Source organism: Triticum dicoccoides, chromosome 3B, assembly GCF_002162155.2.
Source record: "Triticum dicoccoides isolate Atlit2015 ecotype Zavitan chromosome 3B, WEW_v2.0, whole genome shotgun sequence".
NCBI lineage: Eukaryota > Viridiplantae > Streptophyta > Magnoliopsida > Poales > Poaceae > Triticum > Triticum dicoccoides.
The window spans coordinates 802,767,691-802,773,463 of NC_041385.1; the positions used below are offsets into that span (position 1 = coordinate 802,767,691).

At 48.6% G+C, this 5,773-nt stretch overlaps 1 non-coding gene across 1 annotated transcript; it reads right to left on the minus strand.

Moving 5' to 3' along the window:
• Positions 1-830: 830 nt before the first annotated feature.
• LOC119282847 lies at positions 831-991 on the minus strand. Its single transcript, XR_005138892.1, has one exon. It is a non-coding gene; the product is annotated as a U1 spliceosomal RNA (small nuclear RNA).
• Between the last annotated feature and the right edge of the window lie 4,782 nt (positions 992-5,773).

Consider the following 5,773-nt stretch of genomic DNA (forward strand, 5'->3'; position numbering starts at 1 on the left):
CTGCAATGAAAAGTTGTGCCAACAGCATTTTCGTCAAAAAAATTGATTGCCTTCTTCAAATCCTAAAGGATCAGTTTCGATTGTCGATCTCCCTCACGGAATTGCCGAACACCCAAATGCCTATTGCCTCGACCTGCATCACACCCGTTGGCTGGATCCCCTCGAAGACAAATCGCATGCGTCGGTTGGATCCAGGGATCCCCGCGCCGCCTGCATCACGCTTGGTTGGATCGAGTCAATCAATGCCGTTAACCTTCCCTCTAGCAGCGACCAAGCTTTTTCCTCAGGAGGTTAGCTATTCAGCGCACAGGTTGACGATCTAGCGTGGGATTAGCCAAATGGGCCGGCACAAAAGCCCAGTGCACCACGTATCTTCATTTTTCCTCCGGAGTAGAGGCCCTTTAGGACAGCTGGGACAGGAAAAAGAACTGGGGTGGAGTTCAAAATTGGCAGCAGATCTAACAGATCAGATCAACCAGATCACGCGAACGGACAGCCAGAAACGTTTAAGTCGTGAGAAGGCTCGCTCTAGGCTCAGTTTTACTGTCCTAAAATTCATGGGAGGCAACAATTTCACGAGACTGGATAAACAAATCTTAATTATGAGACAACAAAGATTAGGTTAGAGGAAAAAAGGGTTGATGGGAAAACCAATCTTGATTTTGAAGTAACTCAGAGAAACTTTACGTCCATCTTATCACGCCGCGTGCAGCTAGCACTAGTTTTTTTTCATTACCATAACACTGAACCTAAGTTTATTTTTGAAAACAAATTTGTGCCAAAATAATACTAAGTGAAACATGAAATTTAATATATATTCACATGTTGTTAAGGGTCGCGCGAACATGTATTTCCCTCTAACACAAATTATGATGTTCACTCTCCAATAAAGGGAAGAGGGTAAATCAAAGCACTCACTATGTGCAATGTGAACCATTGATTTAGACCATGAGCCTTATTGATCATTCATAGAGCCTGTCTAGGTAAGTATGTTGAAAAGTCACCCTAGCCTGTGTCTAGGGTAGTTATGAGCCTTATTTTTTCTCGTGTGGAACTATAACAAATGTAATTGCCCTCGCGTCCTGGTCTATCTCAAGTTTTCTCAACCGAACACGAGAGCAACTAATTAATGAGCGCTCCTTCGGAAGCTTCGCAACGATCAGCGCCACTTGGCGCGCTCTCAGCGATTCGCCATGTGTCGCGCTTTGGGTGCTTCCTTCGAATTTATTTTTTTGATTTTTTCGCACGCGTTTTCGGCTCATTAAACGGTTTTTTTTTGGGTTTTTTCGATGTTTTGGTTTTTCACCGATCTTCCCTAGCTTTTCGACAAAAAAAATTCGTATTTTTTTCACAAAAAACACGTTTTCTTTTTTTTCCTTTCGTGAGAGTCACGGTTTTGTTTCCGCGAGAGGCACGGTTGTGCTTTCGTGAGAGGCACGGTTGTGCCTCTTGGAAACGAAAAAAAAAAACTTGTTTTTTGTTTTTTCCTTTCGTGAGAGGCATGGTTTTGCTTCCGCAAGAGGCACGGTTGTACTTTCGCGAGAGTCACGGCCGTGCCTCTTGGAAACGGAAAAAAATGCATTTTCTATTATTTTTTTCTTTCACGAGAGGCACGGTTTTGTTTTCGCGAGAGACATGGTTGTGCTTTCGCGAAAGTCACGGCAGTGCTTCTTGAAAACGGAAAAAGAAACGTGTTTTTTGTTTTTTTTGCTTTTGCGAGAGGCACGATTTTGCTTCCGAGAGAGGCATGCTTGTGCTTTCGCGAGAGTCACGGCCGTGCCTCCTCGGAAGCGGAAAAAAACGCGTTTTCTGTTTTTTTTTTCTTTCGCGAGAGTCACGGTTTTGCTTTCGCGAGAGGCACGATTTTGCTTTCGCGAGAGGCACGGTTGTGATTTCGTCAGAGGCACGGGCGTGCCTCTTTCGAAAAGGGAAAAACCCGTGCTCCCGGTTCGATTTTTTCGTCTGGTTTTTTTCGTGAAAAAAAGTTCGTCAAAACCTATCAACACGGAATCTAGTTTTGAAGATCTTGACACGATAAATCAAACGGCAAAAGCGGTTCGAGATTTGAACGCACAGTTTAAGAGATAAAAACGTTTTGAATAATCGGATCTATGAAAAAAGTGAAAAGTTTCAGGTTGCGACAAGTGGCGCACATACAGCGCGCCACTTGTCGCAACCTGGGGAACTTGAATGATTTTCGCAACGAGTACTTCTTAACTAGTGATTGCGACCGAACACACATTGGCTAGCAACTATTATTTCCGTACCGACCCAAGAAAGGCCGACAGATTCAGGGCCTCGGGTTGCATCTAGCCCATTAATACAAAGCCAGCCTCTTGCACGATCTTTCTCGAATCGGAAAAAGAAAAAGGCAGCCTCACCCAGCGGCTCCTGCCGTCGTCTTCTCCTTGCTCTGAACTGAAGAGCGGATATGGCTAGCCTGCCGGAGGTGTCGACCGCGTCGTTAACTATTGCTGCTCGTTGCAGGTGTTTTCCAGATGCGATGGGGTATGATGTAAATTAGAACTAAATTTTGATCACGTCCAAATGTCTTGTCATGGACTTTGCTAGCTATCTCAACTTGATCGATCGCCATCCTTGTGTCTGCTTGGCGCACCCAGCTGTTCCGATCGGATCAAAACATCGCAAGACCACGCACCAGGTGGTGGTTCCTTTGGCATCCGGCCAGTTGCATGCATGATTGCACATGGCCTAGTAATTGTACTAGCTTAACCCAGCCGCGCCTGCTAATACGTTGTGTGAGAAATTGTGTATACGATGGTATTAAACTTTATGTGATAATTATCCGACTAACTACTTAGTTGTTGCCTGTTCACTTTTTTATGCTGTGGTGTATGTATAACCATCATATTGGTACGGATGTTGAAATCTTTCATAAAAAAAACACACATTATTTAGACGCTACATAGAAGTTCTATATGTGTAGATAGAAAGAGCCTTGTGTTGATTATTTGGATTATTGGATAACTGGCTGGTTGTTTATGTTAGTTGTTGTGTTCTCCAAGAGTTATTCAGGTTCGTGTAAGTTTAATTGTATGTTTGTTTTTTGTCGCAATGTGTTTTGTTTTCATGTTCATATGTACTTTCATGTGGTAGGTTTTAACTCTTGTTTTTTGGTTTGATCATTCCGGTTTTGTTAATCCATGTGAGATAGATGATGTGCCTGTCTTTATAATGAAGGTACAAACGGTTATGCATCAATAATGCATATATTTTAGGATCCTCAACCACTAGAAAAGTTGGCCTAAAGTACCTAGCAAAATCATCTACTTTCCATCCAAAACGGAGAGCATGCTCACATGGTGATGGCGATCAGATGCTCGGCTGTCCATCCACATTCAACTCGGCAGTCGGCACACACCTTGGATATCTTATGGAGTTCATGGTCAAGCTGCAAAGAATGAATCGACCAAGGTTGCTCCAAGCGGACCTGATCTGCTCCTCGAGCATGGAAACAGATTCGGGTCTCCAGGTCTCACGCTTTTCCTCGCCACCTGCTGCTGCATCAACTCGCTCTTCTGCGCCTCCGGCTCCGATCCATCTTCCTCTCGGCCTTCACGCTGTACATGTACAAGGCAAGGCCCATTGGGAGTGGCCGAGCAGGTGGCCGATGTCGTGCATCGCCACCGATTACAGGTCGACGGCGATGCACGACATGTTACCGCTGAGATCCGCGAGAAGGGCTACCAGAGGTTCGGCGTCCCGATGCGGCGGCACACCCTGGCCATCGCCATTACTACAGAGCGGTCGGGCCCTGCCGGCGGAGGGAAGGAGCCGGTGTGCCGCTTGCACGCCAAGGTCCAGCGCTTGTGGCGGTGCTCGCGGTCAACGACGGCCTGGTCGTGGGAGTGAGACGCGGCCTCACCATCGCCGTCTCTGGCCTGGCCGACGCCGGAGCTCCCCACGCGCTTCCTCTTCGCGCCGGGCATGGTAGCGACGGAGTAGCTGCCCTAGTCCACGTAATGCGCGCACCAGGGGGGCACCAACAGCACCGTCCACGTCCATGGCATGGCCACATCGACCTGGAGCACCTTCAAGAAGATGTCCAGGTCGACACCCGGGCCGGCGAGCGATCGAGAGCGTGTTGATGACGTTCGTGAGGTGGTCGACCTCCCCGCTGCAGAGGATTAGGGTTTTGACGCCTGCGTGGAATTTCTTGGCCGACTCGACGACGTCGGAGGGGTAGCTCGCGGCGTTGAGCACCTCCTGCCCCTGCAGCGCCTCCTTCCGCGGCAGCTGCATCCAGGTGGAACCAGAACCGCCCATTGATAGGCGAGAAGGCCCGCGCAAGCGTGCCCATAGGCCCGTCGAATGCCCTGCCATCATGTGGATGCCGGCATGGAACCCGGTCGTGATTTCGACTTCATACACGTACGCCGTCTCCATGAAGCTTAGTGTTGTCGTTGCCGCCCACCATACGAACGTGGCCACAAACACCTTCATCGGCGTCGCCCGATCGATGGTCTCATCCCCTTTTGCTCGTTTATCAACACGATATGAAAACAAAGTTAATCCTCGCCATCGTCACGACGCGATGGCAGGTGCCCCTTGCTCGCCCTAGTGCACCGCGACGGCCTTTGCAACCCATCGAGGAAACACGCCGTACTCGTCCTCGCGGCATGGGACGGTGGGCGAGCAGAATTTGCAACGTCACTTCTTGCAGGACAACGACGCAGGAGAGTCGGAGGTGGTGTCTGGTGTGGGACGTCTCCGAGGGCAGCGGCGAGGACTTCGTGATCACCACGAACCATGAGAGCACAAAGCAGCCAACTACAACCGTGATCCGTGAAGCAAATCCACACCAAATCTTTCTACTTATAGGGCAATAACCGATCATGCACAAATTAAGCGGTCGTTGATCTAGAAAGCACCTATTAAGCGGCGAACGATCCAGAAGGAACCAATCAAGCGGTGGGTAAAAATAGCAGCCAAACAATAGAAGATTGACACATCAACACAGCAGCAATACGTGGCATAAATTAGAGAGGAAAGTGGGAAAAAATAAGTCCCCATGCTTCCATCCGTGCTCCCACTTCATCCTGCGATTGTCTTTTTTCCTTTTTTCTTTCTAATCTAATCATCTCCCCCCTGATTTTAAGGGGGTGGGGCCGGGCCTTATTTTGATCCAATCAAATCATGCCACATGTGCGGGAACACAGATGGGCACACGCATGGGGAGCAGGCAAGTCTCGTCCGTCAAAACTGCCTAACCCAAGCGGCCATCCGGAATACACGGGATACAAATCATGGCATGCACATAGTCCCATCACGCAGCGTAATTATATCATGCATGCAACCCCACATGCCATACAAATGATCAGAAAATCATGGCAAACCAGCGCATGCATGCTGCCAAAAATCCTGCAGCTCCTGACGTCCCAGATAAGAACAACGTTTGACCCAGCAAGCCAATCCCAAAGAGATCCTAGCAGACAGCGGCCCTGGGCCAACAGCGGCAAAGCTCGACAGTGACAGGACAACCGGACCAACATCGGCCAATCAAAAACAACCTTGGGGCAAAAACTTGGCCTGGAATAGAGGCTTGAGTATGTACACAAGTAGTAGGTATTAGTGACTACGCTCAATACAATTTGCCATGTAGACTCAACAGGTGATTAGGGCATTTCCAAAGCCCACACTCAAACCGTTCGCGTACGTTCGGACCTCGTGGTTCAAAACTGTTTGTGCCATCCAACGCTGTTCATGCAATCGGTCCGCAAGGCGGCCGGAATGCACTTTTTCCCGTAAACAG